The 18,698-nt window shown below is 39.8% G+C and overlaps 1 protein-coding gene across 3 annotated transcripts in view; it reads right to left on the bottom strand.

Moving 5' to 3' along the window:
- The window catches only part of Grm8 (glutamate metabotropic receptor 8), an 818,705-nt gene that overhangs the window by 645,155 nt on the left and 154,852 nt on the right, over positions 1-18,698 (bottom strand). The gene's annotated exons all lie outside the window — the stretch shown is intronic.

Raw genomic sequence — 18,698 nt, 5'->3', positions numbered from 1 at the left:
AAAATGAAGTCCTGCTACTTCCAGCAGATAAGCATTTGAGTACTTGAACTACAAGCAGTGGACCAGAAGACTCCCAGTGTCCCAGAGACCATGTTTGCCATATTAAGCCACAAGTTACCCTTATCATAGAGATAAGGTCCTACTTTTCTCAGAAATAAAAGACCATTGCTCAGTCTGGAGGCATAAGCTTCAAAATTCTAAAATCCAATAAAATTAATTTATGATATAATTTTGTCACCACATAAAGGGAGAGAAAGTCATTGTTTAGGAAACAAGTAGGATTCAGACCTCGCCCGAACAAAGGTGCATGCTATTCTGAGGAAAGAGGAGCATTCCTTTTCCATAACATGCTTACCCTCAGCCCCATGTTCAGTTCCTGATAAAGGGCAAGAACAGAGAAACAAATGTTTCCCACCATGAACAGGAAAGAGGTGTGGGGGTGGCATCGTGTGGAATAGTCTAGATCAACATACATAAATTCTCTTGTTGAATCAGGTCCCTCTAGGACCGTAAAAATGGAAAGGAGGAACAAAACAAAGGCATTGTGTCATAAGAAGCAAACTAATTTTTATTTATATAATTGAGAGATTTAAGTGGCCAAATTCCAAAGCAATCTGCCCTGTTGATCAATGAATGCCTGTAGTGTTTACAAAACACACACTGTGTAAAGGTTTCCATGCCCTACCACACCCATCTCCATCTGCATGCATCCTCTCCACGAAGCCCCCCCAAAATGTCTCTTGAAGCTAATTTCCTTATTAGCGGTACCTACATGAACCACAGCCTGTATCTAGATTCGGTAATTAATTGCTTAACTTGACTTTCGGCTTCTTAAGGGTAACAGTCATATCGCATTCATCTCTGTGTCCCTTCCCAGTGCCTATCACAGTGTCTTGCCTGCAGCTGGTGCGCAATCCATCTTACTGAGTATGATCAAGGGACATGGTGCATTGTGACATAAATAAAAGAAATCAGCTTCTGCTCTTGCTGTGCATTCATTCATCCATTAATCAAGTCCTACCTCTAGCTTGTTATTCGCAGGCAAGGAAGAGAAAAGCTGAACTCACAAGTTCATGCTGCTGAGATCAAGACCCAAACCATATGTCAGACTGTACAGAGGGCCCAGTGCCAAAACCCAGGTAGAAACCGAAGTCTCTCCAAGAAAGACGACGCCTGGGTGGGAAGGATAAAATACCTCCAGTGAAGGGCAGGTCCTGGAGCCACCTTATTCCAGAGATACTTCTGCCATTGGGCGCCAACTTAACTCCAACAAAGTATTTACAGAGGATAGGCACTGAGCAAGATAATTAACACAAATGGGCTACACAGAAGTTGTGTTCCATACCCACAGGTACAGCCCCAACTGTGGGAGGGGAGAAACTTCCATCCCAGTTGAATGCCAAAGTTCTATTGTATAGGTCTAAATATTTTAATAACTGAAATGATGTTGTTTATATAATATAGCAAGTAGAGGACCAAGAATATGAGACCAAGATACCTTCCAGTAGAGTAAGGGAAACCTAGACTTGTGTAGACGCCACAAGAAGAAGAAGAAAATCACTTGTGAAAACAGAAACCAAAAGAGTGATGAAATATGGTTACTAAAATAAGTCAAACATTGCAGCATGACAGTTAAGAGGAATATCGAAAGTTAAAAATCATAGCATCAAAATGAAGAGTTTGGGCTGGGAAAATGACTCGGTGGTTAAGAGCACTATCTTGCAGATGACCCAGCTCCAGTTCCAGTTCCCAGGACCCACACAGTGCTCACCAACATCTACAACTCCAGTTCCAGGGAATCCGATGCCTCTTCTGGCCACAGCAGACAAGACAATCACATAAAAATAAAGCAATCTCCAAAAAACACACATAGAATAGTTGTTGGCAGGGAATAGAAGTGGGAGGCAAAAGGAAATTATGAATCAACAGGCAAAACGTTTTATTCAAACCGGATAAATAAGGTCTGGAGATGTGCTGAGCAACACTGCACCTACCTATAGTGAACAATAATGTTTTGTGTAGTCAAGATGTTGTTGAGAATACAGGTCTCAGTTTAGAATTCTCACCATTCTCACGTCAAAAGTAAAAATAAACAAGCAAATAAACAAACAGAAGGAAAGAGAGCAGGATACTCACAAGTTGCTACTTTAAAACAATGAGGTTATTCAATGGAGTCACCCTCTAGTCAATATGTCCATTACTTTTACATCTTAACAAAGTGACTTTTTTCACTTATTTTTGCATTTTAACCATTTTAACAGTAGGATTTCCCATAGCAGTGTTGTGGGATCATCTTTTTGAACACTGTGAAGATGCGTCATTGCCAAGGCACGTTCTGATTGGTTTAATAAAAAGCTAACTGGCCAATAGTTAAGCAGGAGAGGATAGGTGGCATTTACAGGGACAGAGAGGAAGTAGAGATAAATCTAGGTAAGCAGAGATGCCAGAGACATGAGAACTGAGTTGTACATACAGAATGGAGGAGGGTAAAACAGTCACAGGACAAAACACAGGTTAATAGAAACAGGTCAATTTAAGTTATAAGAACTGGTTGCGGACAAGCCTAAGCTAAAGGCCAAGTTTCCATAATTAATAAGAAGTTTCGAAGTCACTATTTGGGGCTGGCAGTTCAAAGATAGTCAGACAAGAAAGCTCATTCCACAGCACATTGTCCTTTCTAGAGTCATGAGGTCACAAGATGCCCATGACTTCTCTGCTCCCAGAGAGACAGAATTCCATGTGTATTGGGAAATTTTTAAAAATTGATTTGGAAATTGTTTTAAAAATCTTCAAAAGCAAATGATTCAGCCAAGTGTATGACAGTCAAACAAAATGTCTACCTAATTCCTTGCTTTTGACGTAGGTTTCTCTCGACAGCATCCTCATAGCTAGTAGACAGAGCTAACCCCTGCTGAGAAATCCCTTCAGGGAAACTCTTTAGCTACAATGTGGTAGTCACTATTTTCATTGATAAAACTCAATACAACAGTAGTAGAGTTAAAAAAAAATGAGTCCCACCTTGCCACATGTAACTACTAGACAGGAAAGCATACTCTAACCACTGATGACCATAATGCATCTCGGTTAAATCTCTTGGCTCCCAGTACACAAGGTCTTATGAAGGTAGAAGAGGTCACAGAGTCTTTCAGAGTAGAGACAAACACCTCAACACAAGCCTTTTTCTTGTTTTTAAAACTGCTTTTGTACTGTCATTTAGGTAGAGGCCAAGACTATTTTTAACAAATATTATGATTCATGGTTACATTTAGATCCTAGGATTTTTTTTCAGGGAAACTTTTGTCTTTGAAACTTAATTTAACATATGTTGATAGCATTTTTATCATGCCCCAGGCACTGATGAGTAAGACCAGGCTGCTCATAGCCCTGAGAAGGTCACAGTCTCTGTGGAAGGCAGGGATGTCAACAGACCACTGCTGCAGGGTGCACAGCAGACACCTGCAGGGTTCTCAAACTAGGCAGCCTTCTCTGCTGGTGCTAGATGAGCAGCCCAATTTAACTTTAAAGAGTGACACCACCCTATGGCTTGGATTGTGTATGCTTCAAGTGAGGTTAACCCTTCTCTTCCTTCCCAAGAACACAAGAGAGGCATATAAGCAAGTAAATAAAAATGGATGTCTATAGAAATCATTGAAAAAGTAAACTCAAGCCAGGCATTGGTGGCACACTCGGGAGGCAGCATTCGGAAGGCAGAAGCAGGTAGATATCTTTGAGTTTGAGGCCAGCCTGGTCTGCAACAGCTAATTCCAGGACAGCTCCAAAGCTACAGAGAAACTCTATCTCAAAAAAAAAAAAAAAAAGTGAATTTAAGATGAGATCATATTGGATGAAAGGAAGCCCTAAATCCAGTGACGACTGTCCTTATAAGAGACAGAAAACAAGAAGACGAAAAAACAGAGAGGAAGGCAGTGTAACAGTTGAGACAGAGACAGAGCTGGACAGCGACATGCCAAGATTGTTGGCAACCATCAAGAGCTATGAAAGGATCCTGGAACAGAGTCTCCCTCAGCACCTTCACAATCCAGCTCTGCCAATATCTTGACTCTGGAGTGTTTTTGTTTTTTTTTTTTGTTGTTGTTGTTTTTTGTGGGGAGGGGGGAGACTAGCTTTTCAAGACAGGGTTTCTCTGTATAGCCCCTGGCTCTCCTGGAACTCTCTCTGTATACTAGGCTGGCCTCAAAATCAGAGATCTCCATCTTTGCTTCCTGAGTGTTTGGTGTTAAAGACATGCTCTGCCACCACTCGACTGACTTTAAACTTTTGAATCCATAATGTAGTACAATAAATCTCTGTTTTAAGCCATGCAATGATGTATTAAGGTAGTTCCAAAAAATTAATACAGTTGATAAATAGTAGTATGAAAGCCTACAGCCACTGATAATCATCTACTTAGCATATACTAATGAGAGAGAGAGAGAGAGAACTGAGACAATACGCTAGAAAACAAACAGACTGAAGCTACAGCCAGACCATCCTGCAAACTTCATCTTAAAATGCAGAACTTACTAAGTCCATCTAAGTCAAAGTAGCCTCTAGATTTTCTTTGATTTCTAAACTCTGTGTGTCCTTGTTGTTGAAATATGAGTTTTGACTGATAAAACGATTTGTCTTAACACACACACTGAGTGCTACAACCACAGAGACAAACATAACTAGAGCTACTTCAGGAAATCCCAGAATGTTGCACAGGAAGTCACTGCTTATGCTCAGGGCTAAGGCACGAAACTCACTCCGGGAAAACACTGTGGATGCATTCTTTCCAACAGCTAGGCAGGATCCATAGAGGAATCCAGAAACCGGTCAGGCTGAGGTGAGAAGAAAAGGGAGAAACGAGGCTGTGTGAAAAGCCCAGTTCCTTTGTTCTACAGTAGGCCTCACAAGGCAGGAATGGCAGCCATGCCTGCAGAAACCAAAACAGACCTCAGAAAATTTCGTACATTGGAGTCAAGAAACCCTGGATATGTATCCAACATTACTACTTACTAACTAGACAAGTTTGGGCTATACATATTATTGATGGCTTAGTTTTATTGTCTGTGAGACAAACAGAATATCTGCCTGATAGCACAGGAATATACCAGAAGGCATATGTCAAGTAGCACTTGTACATCTGTCCCCTTCCATTTCCCTTAACATCTACAAAGAAGTCTGTATTTTGACACAAGAGGATTAAAAAGAGAGGGTCCAAGGAAGGCCGTGAACTTCCACTCAGGCTTTTGGGGAGTTACTTGAGTAAATAGGTCATATCTAATAGAATATGGTCCACATTACAACTTTCAATCAAAGGAAGGTAAGTCAAATTATAGTTTTATGTACTCAGAATGGAAGGTACACTAAATCTAATTTCTAGAGACAAAGGTGTAAGATAACCCATACCCGTGACCTTTGATTATGTGGTTCCAAGAGAGACACCATAACCACAGTTGTATTATGAGACCACAGAAAACTACATAATTATTAGTGAACCTTAAAATTAATCAATAACACATAAATCAAGAAAAAAAATAAGAAATACAAGTTCAAGGGAAGATATGTAAAACTATAGAGAACATTCTAAATCCCAGGTCCACCTACCACCAAGAGAAAAAGCAGTAATGATCTCCAAAAAGATTTTACTCTGAATAATCTAACTGAATAAACAAAATACTGTTGATCCCAAAGTCTTTACTTATGAAAACATGAATTTTATAATTCTTTATTTTGTCTTCTTAGAGGGCTCAATCCATCTACACTAGCTCAGCTTTTTTTAAAGTTTCAAGGTATTTTTAACAGTTGAAGTCAATATAAAAATACTACTGTAAACATGAAACGAAGTGGTTTTTTTTTTTCTGTAGGTTTACTCCTTATTTAGTATTGTATTTTTAAATGATCAAATTCATATTGGTGTTGTAAAATTAAAAGTTAATCTATAACAAAAAAATAAAAGGACTGAGAAGGAAAAAGGAAAGTAACAACAACCTGGAGATCATTTACCTTTTTAAAAAGAAATTCCTCACTAAAGCATCAGTTAGAGTGAAATTTTACGAGGAAATGATTTACCCAATGTTCTACCCTTAAACTGTCCTTTCACAGGAGCTACATGGCCACCCTTGACACCACCAGCCCAATCTAAGAGCTGTAGAATACACCTTAATGCTGGCTGACGTATCCTACATGAGTTTTTTTTCAACAGTGTAGACCTTCACAGAATCAAAGTTTTCAGTCTCCCAGACCTGGGATCTTATCTCTGCCTTCGCTATTGCCAATTTCTGCTTTTTCTCCAATGCCTCCTCTGATTCAAGCCAACCTCAGACCTTTTTTGGAGCTCAGAAACACCTCTCTAACTCATCTTCTCCATATGTCCCTGAAATCCAGTCTACACATTATCTTAAAGCCTTCATAACAGCATGGCATTGTCAAAGTCCCCCAAAAGAATTCCCATTGTGTTAGAATACCACCCACACATTCCCTTCATGGCCTACCCAGCTGTAGCCAATTAAGCCCTTGCCTCCCCATCCTAATGCTTCTACACCTACTGTGTCGTTAGCCACCGGCTTCCCAGCCGTTTCTCACAGAAACCATAAACATGCATTTGTTTCTGTCTTGGTAGAGTGAAATCTGTAATCATTATCTCGCTTCCTTTCTGTTTTTTAAAATTAGTCTCCTCACCAGAATCCAAGTCCAATGAGGCTACAAAGCACGCCTAGGAATTCCTAGCATGTATCACAAGCACTGAACTTCATAGAAGCATCAAGCATGTGTAGAGGGAAAGATGAACAAGGACTCCAGAATTCAGAGTAGGAGTCTAAGCATGAGAAGCACCGTGAGCCCTGGACCTGGGCAGAATCTTGCAATCAGGAATCACATCACACATTTATACACCTGGAAACCCAAAATCACTTGAAAGAGGAGTAATGCATTCAGCAAATTAATCCATCTCCTGAATTTTGCATCCAACCCTATTTGTCAAATGCAGCAAAGCTCTGATCCTCAACTTAGCTTTTTTCCTACTGGAACTATATATTCTCCATCTGGTATGTGTTCTCAGGACCAAGTGTGACAATCTGGGCATGGACTTACTGTTATCTACTTAAGCTGATGCTTCTGTTTCCCAACCATGTTCTCTAGCTCTCCTTTCCTTCCTATGTACTTCCTTTCGCACACACAGTCATGACCCCATAAAACTTTGATGATGAACTCAGGGTCAGGGTCTTACAAATGCTACAAAATTCTTAATCTGAACTCCTAGGGTTTTCATCTACCTTTCTGCGAGCCAACTGCTTCCGATGTCCTGTCTCCAGGCTCCCACTTCTTCACATATTTAAGAAACATCCTTCAATATCCTGCAACTATGCAAAGATAAAAAAAATGTGTGTTCCACCCTTGTAGAAAGAAAGAGAATTAAACGAGTAAATAGTATTTACAATGACCAACTTCTTATGCTCAATGTGGTGTAGGCAGAACTCTTCTTCTTAGAGGTCCCTGAACTCTGTTTTCCCCAAACATACATAAAAAGCAAGAAGTAGAGTGTACCTCTTTTATTTGTTTACCCTGGAAAGTCAGCTGATCACAGTGGCAACTGTCCTGTCAGATCCCATTGTTGAAGCTGCATCTCCCTTTTAGGGAACAACTCCATTAAGGATGAGGTCATTGGGAACACGTGGCCAAACTGATATCTGCCAGAAGATGGGGAATGGGAGCGAATAGTAAGATCGTCCTGAGTCAAACCTGAGGGCAAATCATAAATATCTGTTACCAAGAACAGAAACTCCATAGTGATTTACTGCGTGGATAAATTAAGGAGCAAAGAAGAAAAAGGTATTTGCTTATTCCTTCCCATCTTCTGCAAGAAAAGGTTATTTCTTTTTACTTTGTGGCAGATGTCAATGTCTGAGATTGACTCATCCTCTTTACTGTGATGTTTCTTCTAAATAAAATCTCTGTTTACCTAAGCCTGGGCTACCTTTTTTGTTTGTTTGTTTGATAGAATATCTAGAATAGGGGCTGGGGATATAGTTAAGTTTGGAAAGTACCTTCATTATAAACACAAGGACCTGAGTTCAAGACCAAGTATTCTTGATAAGGAACATAATGGTAAAGATAAGGTGTACTTGTTTGCACTTGTAACCTCAGCTCTAGGAAGGTGGAGTCAAATGACCCCTGAGTTTCCCTGGCCAGCCACCCTAACTTACCTGGTGAGCTCTAAACCAGGAAGAGACCCTGTTTCAGAAAGGACAGTGGCACCGGAAGAATAATATCCAAGATTGTTCTTTGACTTTCAATTGCACAAATACAGATACACACACCCTAACATACACACACAGGTACCCACACACATCCATCAGCCCCCCTACACACACACGAACACCTAGAAGAGACATTTAATGTAGCTGGAAGAAGGAAAAGGTAAATATCAATAAAGGCTTCAAAGAAATAACCAAGAATAGAAGGAACAAGAGGGTATTAGCCAGGCCAACCCAGGGCAGAAAGGTGATGATTACGAATCTCATGTCATGCTGCTGTAGACAGAGAACATCACCAAAACCACAACCTCTGATATACACGTCCATGTGCTTGTGGAATTCTGCATCCTTTGTCCACATAGTATCTTCCAAATACGTCACCCCTGTTGATTCCTTGCCTGCTCCAGACCTAATCTTCCACATGTGCACACAGTACTTCTCTCAAATGTGTGGTTCTCACCACCACCATTGAGTCACATACCCTAACCAAACTTCAGCATCTCCAGAACAGCCAAGTGGTCCAACTGTATTGGTGATAGAGACAAACCCATTCTCAGTTTTCCCGTGATTTCAGTCACCTCTCACTCTGGCTTAGACTAATTCTCACACTCCAGAAAGATACAATGTTAAAAAGGACACATATTTTATAAGAAGGTTCGACTGAGTACCCTACTAGAACAGGAACCTGGACAGTTTCATTAACACCACATTCCTGCCATCCAGAGCAATGCTCGATACGTAGTAGGTACTCGAATATTTGTGAAAAGGCATGTCACATCAGCTTTCATAAATAGCTCCATTTGACACAGAGTTTCCGCAGGCAATAACACCAAGCAACAATTTCAAGAAGAACCACAGTGATTGCTCTCCATGATATCCAATACAAAAGACTGGCAGTGTACTCCAAACATCCCTCTTTCCCTTAATAGCCCATTACATGCATGCCAACCATGATACATGATTCAAATGGGACTCCGGAGTCGCATGGCTATGTATGCCACTGCCTGGGAAGTGGGTATGAGCTGCTATAAGAGGCAACATTTTCCCCTCGCTATTACAACTGCCAGAAGATATGTTTAAATCATTAGTTGAAATTCCTTTCCTGACCAAACCTTTTCCCAGAGCTGTTAACAAGAAACCAAATGTGCTGACTTGAGTCTGATGTTCTCATCCTCCCCTCATGCAGCCCCCAGTGAGTCACGAATAGCTTTGCATAGGCAACAGTAAAAGCAGCAAGGAAAGGCGACCATGGTCTATCAGACATGCAGATGCCGAAGAAGAATCCACACGATGCAGTCCTGCCAAGGGACACAGCCCTTGGAATAATTGGCACCTATTTCAATCAACTATACATCTTACAGCCTTCTGGTTTTATTATCCTTGAGCCATTTATTTTTAAGGAAACTATAATTGTTGCTTAGTTGAGAAGTTATGAAGGAAACTGGGAAAGCACACTTCTAATTCTCAGGCCAACTCTTTTAAGGTCTATAAAAATGACATAAATGAAGTCTGATGTTGCCTCATTTCTGCAGAAGGGTGTTTATGTTATGTGCTTCTTTCAACACTGTAAAGTACAGATTGCACCTTAATGCTCTCAGCTACCGTGAGAGTATCCAAGCAAAGTGCCTTTAACATAGAAATGTCTTCACAAAGGAAATAAAAAGAATGTGATTTCTTTGGGGCTAAGCAAAGAGGAAAGCTTCTTGTCATGTCTTGGGCATTTGGTTCTAAGGTATGTAGAGACAACATGGCAAGGACAAAGGGCAATCGAATAGCTCATCTGACTACAAAGACTGTCCTCTCAGGGGAACACAGGTGACCAGAAACCCATGTGAAGGACCAATGTAAATATGGGCTTAGTTCAAACAGGACTCCATCAATCAGAGTTCAATCAGTAACTATATTTGGTGCCGTTGATTAAATTGTGCCCCCCCAAAAAAAACTTCGATTAAATTGTGCCTTCCCCTCAAAAAGTCTTAAGGCTTGGTATTTCTGAATGTGACCGGATTTGTAAAACAACCATTATAGATTTAATTAATCACATTAAAATGAAGTCATACTGAAGTAAGATGCATCCCTCATCCAGTATCACAGAAGTCACAGTGACACTGTACAAATGACAAGAAGTGGCAGATAGTTGTTAATGTAGCACTAAAGGAGGGGCACGGAAGAGCTGGGTGTCTTGCTTTTCTTCATCTGGAGCATCCAGTTTCTTAGCTGCTAAACAATGTAATGGTGTTCTTCAAACACACCTGATTTGTGGAATTTTGTCACAGTGTTCCCAGATACCTAATGCAGTTGGCAAAGGAAGTTGGGTAAGAGAAATAAGTAACTTGAGAGAGCACACTTCTCATGCGACAGAGCCTGACCTTTTCTAAGTATTTGGAAAGGAGTCTCTGAGAGAATTAAATGGAAGTTTAAAGGTAAATTCTTTTATTCTGTAAAATTCATGCCTATTCATTCATAGTGTCCTAACCATCAATATGGAGCTAAAAGGACAGCAAATTAGGCAGAACTAGAATCCTTGCACATCCTTGAGGTCAGAGACAGTAGAGGTCCTGCTTAGTGGTTTCATGCTATCAGCCCTTGTCTACTAGGGTAGAGGATTGCAGATGATCAGATGCTGCCACCCAGGCGAAAGCTGGTAAAGAATAAAGTCTGGAACACCACAGTGCAGGGACAGATCCATCAGTCAAGTCAAGGGTAGGACACTGCAAGTTTGCAATAACGCAGAAGAGCCCAGGGCTCGCTCCTGAGGAAAGGGGGCACATTCCGTGAGGCACTTTCAAACCTGACAACTTAAGGGTCAAGGTTGACTTTCAACCATTATCCCTGGCTCACTCTCAGAAACTGAGTAAAACTGAAATTGCTGCCAAGGGCATGGGTGATATTAGGGCAAAAGTAACCATGACTTGCATATCAGAATAAGTCTAGCACTGATGGCCTAGGAGACAATACTTCTGAGTCATTGTCAATAAGTTAAACAAATATGATATTATCATCAGATACTATTAGTATTTTAGATATAGTAAACACTTCACATACATGTACTACATTGCAAAGTTGGCATAATTGGCATTCCATTTTTTTTCCTGAGGCTATATGTCAGAAAGTTCCTTCTGTTGACATGATTTAAAGTAACTCCCATGATACTGTGCACTGGCCTTTGAGTTTGGAATGTACCAACCACCTCCCAGAGGTCTCCTGACAAATGTTTTTATTGTGTGAACTGAAAGAGGCCTTCTCACAGACATGGTGGTGGTGGTGGTGGTGGTGGTGGTGGTGGTGGTGGTGGTGGTGGTGGTGGTGGTGGTGGTGGTGGATGTGGCTTCTAAATGATGCTACCACCAAGGCGCTGTTCATAGTCTGGATATTTGTTAGTTTGCTTACATGTCTGTCTTCTCTGACCCACAACAACAGTGACCTGCTAGAAAACAGTGATTTATCTCTTTGTCCTCACAACTGACACAAATACAGCCTAATACATGGTAGGTACACTGGCGATGCTGGCTGATACTTAATATTCAGAAGGGTAAAAAAAAGACGAGCATGCAGATTTGGTGTGCCAATAATGACATAATAAATTCATGTATTCAATTATATGCTAGTGTTATCTTAGGTAATGTGTCTGTCATGCTAAGTGAGTACTAGGAACACTGCCTCGTGCACAGTGAGTAACTAGATACAGACTCAGAGAATTAAGTCCACTGTCAAGCCACAGGATTCTAAAAGAATGCAAACTGAGCCCTGGTAAGACAGCAGACACTTGTGATCCCAGCACTCAGAAGACCGAGTCAGAAGATTTGTGAGTTTGAATCTAGTATGGAGTATATAACAAGATCTTGTCTCAATAACAACGATTAGAAGAGATGCTTGGTCACTACTTAACCTCCCTCTTATATATGATCTCATTCAATTCTCAGACAGTTGTTATCGTCATTCTACCACACAACGAAGTTAGCAAAAGGTTTCATTGATAGAACAGAAACTCAAGTTTAGCCAGCAGAAGCTCTGAACCACTGCCTGGCACTATCTGGCTAATGGATAAGAATCAGGATGAGCCCAAGCCATAAGCTTTAGTGTTTTTTGGTTTTTTGTAACAAAGGAAAAAGTGACCTAAGGTACATAAGCTCTTAAAGACTCCCTTATAGTTAAATATGAGTTAATAAAATATATAAGCTATGATTTGAGCCGCCTTTTACCTTTCAACTCCCAAAGCCTGAGCAAACTTAACCTCTAGGCTTATAGGAAAAGCCCAACCACGAATCTGCAGACAGCAGTCAGTAAATAGAAAGTCATAAAGCATGAGTTGTGGGACAGGCAACCTGCTGGGTCCTGGGTGGTCTTCCACTGAGCAAAACGCAACTGGGTGAAGGAAACACAGAAACAAATCAGCATTCTGATCAGAGTGGAAAGCAGTAGCTCATGGTGATGCCTGGGAACTCATAGGAGTAATGAAAACTTGCAAAGAATTTGGGAGCTATTAGTGGCACAGAGTTGATAGAGGAAAAGACAATTATCAGATGACATCAGAATAAGTAACACTGAATATCTGAGGGTGACAAAAATAAAATTTGGGTCAGAATACTTGCTGGGATGTCCCTGGAGAAGTAGTAAAGACACAGGAAGGGGCATGTGGTCAGGAGCCACCCAGAACCCCTCCTTAGTCTTTCCCACTACATGCAGTTAGTTTGGATGTAATAGCTAAGTCAGGCAAAGGCCTCTCAACTCAAATCCTGCATCCAGACAATGGTGCCTGCCATCTTTCTGATCTTCCTGTCATTGTTTACTGAAAACTGAACTACAGCATTTGAATTATAGGTCGTAAAGCATTTGTTTGAATGCTGTTTGCCAGTTCACACTAAACAGCTGTTATTGATACTCAGCAGTTACTAAGCCCTAAATATTAGGAAACGCCAGAGAAGAACAGCTTTGAAATGATACTCTATTTGATCGGGTTCTGCAGTAATTGTTAAAATCATATACACTTTCCTTGGATCCCGCCAAAGCCTCTGCAGTATTGAGGCACCTGCCGTTCCAATTTGCAATTTCCTCAGCCCTCCTTTGAAGTTATTTTTGCCAATTACCTGGTGTTAATATTAATTAAATGTGATTTGCAACTTGAAATGTAGTGTTATCAATGGAACTCAGCTGTATGAATACAAAGTAAAATTTTCAATTGAGTTAAAATGTTTCTTTTCATTCATAGTATTTTAGAACATTAATACTTTTGTCAAATTGATTTTTGCCTGCTGGAAGTCATTTTTCCAAAGCAATGAACATCTGAGGGGGAAAATATTCTTTATATATGCTTTTCTTTCTGTCATTGAAAATACTTTGTTTTAATCTTAAAACTGAATCCATTTTCGTTCATAGAAATTTGGTTCTTGTTTATAACCTAAAAGGGGGAAGTGCTTTCTCCTAAAGCAATCAGCTAAGCTAAGAAATATGAGCAGTCGGTATTTGTCAATTTTATACTAGGAAAAAATACCCATTCATGCTTGATCCTCACCCCAAAATAAATCACACTCAAATTTGGGAGACAAGTATCAGTCATTTTGCACACCAAAATTAATTTAATTGGTGCATCCCATTATCCAAACAGAAATTGCCAACTCTCTTCACGGTCCTTCCTAACACTGAGATTTTAAGATTCTGAACACATGTCAGGCAATAGTCAGGAATGTCCAACACCGACAAATTAGAAGGAAAGTCGCATACAGTAGAAGATTTGACAGATTTGGGTCTATCCTGCCGCTTGTAATATACGCAGTGACGCCTTGAAGGCTTGTCATCTTCGATAAGTCATTCATAAACATGATGACTGATTAAAGGAGGTGTGCGTGCCGCCTCACTGTGTAAATCCACAATGAAAAGATATCAGACTTTCACAGATTCCTTTTATCTCCAAAGATAAAGCCTCAGCGTCCTTGCCCTTTATAATGATGGTAGTAGCATTAACATTTATTATCCTGTCTTCCTTTAAAAATGGCATAATGAGGTAAGACAAAGAAGTGAAAGAAACTGTCTAAAGACTCAAGGAAGTCATTGATCGAGTCAGGAGCTACAAGCCTCACAGCTTGTGATGGAAAAGCACGAGCAAATATCATCAAACCCCTTTATTACTGCATCGGTGAAACCTTGTATTGAATAATTAAAACAAGATAAATAAGAGGAGTGTGGCTCTGGAAATTGAGGATATGTAACATGGATGATGAATAGGTCCTAACCCAGGAGCAACTAAGCCATTCCCTTTCCTCAAGCCAAAAGAGACCAAAGGGGGAAACAAAAATAAATTAGACTAGAAGACACTCTCAGGGTATTTATGATTGTCAAGGTGATATATATATATATATATATATATATATATATATATATATATATATATATATATATATATAGACATTTTTGAAACTTCACAAAGCAAAGTAGTGGAACAGTCAGGGTATAGTCATATTTACAGTGTTCCTGCCAATCCTTCTGAAAGTTCTTGGCAGCCTGAGCCAGGGACATCTAGACACTGGGATCCCACACACACCTGTTCCAGTCTGTAATCTTACTTTATATACTAAACCATTCTATCCTTGTAATCAAGTAATCAAGAACAGAAGAGTGGAATTGCATAAAACGCAGAAGAAACTTCTGAATTAGTAGTATTAGAGGCAGCTCTATTAACTGAATTCTGTCTAGTCAGTACCCTTTACATGCTTCCTGCCAATCTTTTCTTCTGGCCTCCCTCCCACTCTTGTCTCTAGATGCCATCCCTATGAGACAGGCACACTTATACCCTGTGATGCCTTGAATCATGCCTACAAAGATATGCTAAAATCCTCACCTCAGGAACTCAAAATGTGACCATTTGGAAATAGAAACAATGCAAACATCATAGCCATGATAAGATCGTGCTGGAGTAAGGTGGTCCTATGCAATATGGCTGCATCTCTTTGACAAAAGAAGACGAAGAAAGCTACAGCATAATAGAAAGTAGCTACATGATTTTAGAGGCAGACACGGAGGCAATGTGTCTTCTAGCTAAAGAAGACCAAGGAATGCTGGCACAACTCAGAAGATCCAAGGGAAGTGAGATTCTCCTGCGAGATACCAGAAATAGCACAGCCCTGAGACCACCTAGGTTTCAGGTTTCTGGATATCAGAGATGAGAAGCAATGAGCATCGTCTTCTATAGTCCAGACTGTTCTTCATCCTGACACTTCTCAGAGGATAATCCATCTCTGCAGATCACACATCATGGGTCTCTGTAACTGCACAACACACTTTTCGTTATGTTCGCTAGAAGTTCCTGTTCTCTTATGAAAAACTATTCATAATCCTTGAATTAAAAAAAATACCCAAAGAAAATATTTGTAAGTCTGCTATGACAAAAACTTTCTTCAAAGGTGACTAAGCCCTCCATAGCCACCAACACACCAAGAAGAGAGAAGACTACCCAGGCTTCATTTCCAATTTCCGTATGGAGCCACCATCCTCACAAAACCACTACCCAAGAGTCTCTCCTCAACTTCCTTTGTTTCTCACTCTCTCCATGTTCTGCCTCAGCACCCACAGTCTCTCTGTAATTGTGATTTTGTGAGAATGGCCTTCAGGGTAGGAATTTTGGTTCCTGATTAGATAGGCCAATGCTCCTGCTGCTCTTACCCACAAAAGATCTGTCCTGGTGTTTCAAGCACAGTGCGCTCCTGACCAAACCCATGCTCCCCACTCCACACCAGTCTTCCCTCCGTGGTTCTGTAACCGACTTGCCTTTTTTTGAATGTGGTCAACTATAACTTTTTTCTGGCCTTCAAGACCTACATTTACTTAGTTACTGTTCTATAGACTCGATCTTAAAAATGTCTCTCGTGTTGGTCTTCTTTCTTATTTCTACTGCCACAGCTTTATTTTAAAGCAAGACAGACACTGGATGCAGAGGCCCCTTAAGTAGTCTTCTGTCCCTCATTTATATTCTCATCCTGGTAGATTTCTTCAAGCCTCAGAAGCTGCAGATAATATTTAGGACACCAAGGATAAATAAATATCTTCTGATTTACAGGACTCAGAGATGTGCCTGGCTTTCAGCTGTATTTCCCATACCTCGTCATACACAATACTCTAGCCAAACTGTGCTAAATATTTCTAATTTAGGATTTCAGTTGTCATTTGTTGAATGGTTTCTCCTGTGAAAGAGATAGCCAAGATATGGCTAGGCTGACACTAAGCTAGAATATCAAATATTTACTTTATCCAATGCCTCCTATATCTCCTTCCCAATAGTGTTGCTTCACAGTAATGATGAATCGCCATCAGCATCTGTTCATGACCACCATTCATACATTATCTCATTCTCCCAGATTCACAAAGACCACTTCCACAACCTCAGATTCTGTTAAAACGCAAAACACTCTAATTAAACCGGACGTACAGTGTATCACAAAAAGGGATTTTCGTTTGGCTGTAATTCCATTATGATGTACCTGAATTAATCAGAGCTAAACCATAGGATGCCTCAACTTACACTGAAATTTCTTAGCAGTCAATGTTGATGAAGAGAGAAACTCAGAACAGAGCATGGAAATTTAAAAAAAAAGGGGAGGAATACAAACATCGAATACATAATGTTATTAATAAACAGATATTCCAAAAACTGAATGTATACACTCTCAATAAAAACACTCAGACCCCTAAATACACACTACTAACATGCCGACGAAATTCCATCAGTGATCCAGTAAGACTGGCAAATGTTACAGCGCTAATGAATTTTCATTAGCGTCATCAGATAGTGCCAGAATGGGTTAGGTTGCTACTATTTGCCATTCCCATTAATATCATTGTCATGTGAAAGGTTGAATTTTCAGCTATTTTTGTTCTAGATAAAAATCTTTGTCATTAAAATGAGGGATGATTCTGATATTTAATATATTCCATGGCATACTCTGGCGTGATACTAATTTGGCCTTTTCAGCATTCTGCATATTAAGTGGCAATCCATCCCTCCTCCATTGCCCAGAGAAGTGAGAACTGAAATAGAATAGACAGCCAATCAAGTCACAGAATACTGAAAGGATCAACAGAGGAAAAAAATGTGCTCCTCTAATCAGGAGCACACATGAGGTGCTAAAATTATTTTCTCCCATACTAATGACTAAGACAGGAGCAGCAATAATGAGTGGTAGCCCCTGAGTCATCTTATGTGACAGTATTGCCAGAGCATAGCAATGCATCCTAAAATGAAGATCAAGTATTTCTTATTTTAGCCAATAAAATAATAAAATCTTACTCTCACTTAACTTTCACAACAATACATTACATCAGATTCTATAATAGGCAAATTACGTCCTTATTGAATTTTTCATAGTAACCTGCTCCATGCACACAAAATGTGCTCCAGCGTTGAAGAATGCCCAGAGTCACTACAGAAAACTTATTTTAGTACATACTCTATTATTTTCCTCCACATGTTGAATTATCACTCTGGTGAGAGCCGACATCAGCTGCTTGAATAATGTATTAACCCTGCTTCTGGAAGCTATTGTTTTCGTCTGAGTGGGCATTTCCTTTAAGGATAAACAGGGGACTTTTTTTCCAAGAAAATAATATAATTTAAAGTTTAATGGAAGCTTTCGGATCCATTTTATGCTATAATGATACAACTTAAAATTCCAAAAAGCAAAGATAACAGCATTACAAACACAGTTGGTATGAACACTTGTCCAATTAAATCAATTAACCCCATCTGCCAACTAGACTAGTCACTCTCTATAGTTTCTGCCACAACACAGCCATAGAACACATGTTAAGTATAAAAAATCCTGAGCATAATAAATGTCCTATCCTACTATGTCCAGAAGAAAAGGCCTCAGACATCTATGATTCTCAAGTGAAAATTGTTCCAGGTAATTATAGTTAAATCTTAGTCATTCCCATGATCTTCTCCTGAACTAAAATTTTCGACCATTAACTGATCAACATGATTTCCTTCTTGAAGTTCAGAATTGCTTTAAAATAGTCAAGAGGCACTTTAATACTTCCACAACACCATGATTACCAATACACAAAAATTAATTCTCTCCAAGAAAATGACATGATTTAAGTGCCAATGGTGTGTCTCCTTCCATTTACTAAGTTTTGTCGATAACTAATTGTCCGTAAGATTTATTCTGTATGCTGCTTTCTGTTGTCATTCTGTTCTGTTTTCTCCCGGAAGTGAATGGATTTACAGCCTTACAGGAAATATACATGTTGGTAGAATACCTACACAGGTTTGAAAAGCTCTTTGAAGAAATCCCAGGACAGAGCTTGCCAGCACTTTGTCCTAACTAGGTTTTCACACTTTTCCCTCCATCGCGCTGGAACATCTAGACTTTTATATAGAAATGAAGGATGGGAAAGTCAAATATGACAATGAGCATATGACTTAGGACTGCCCCTAGGGACTGATCTAATATTGCTTTAAAATGA

The sequence above is a fragment of the Chionomys nivalis genome, chromosome 1, assembly GCF_950005125.1.
Source record: "Chionomys nivalis chromosome 1, mChiNiv1.1, whole genome shotgun sequence".
NCBI lineage: Eukaryota > Metazoa > Chordata > Mammalia > Rodentia > Cricetidae > Chionomys > Chionomys nivalis.
This window is presented reverse-complemented; position numbering and strand designations above follow the sequence as displayed.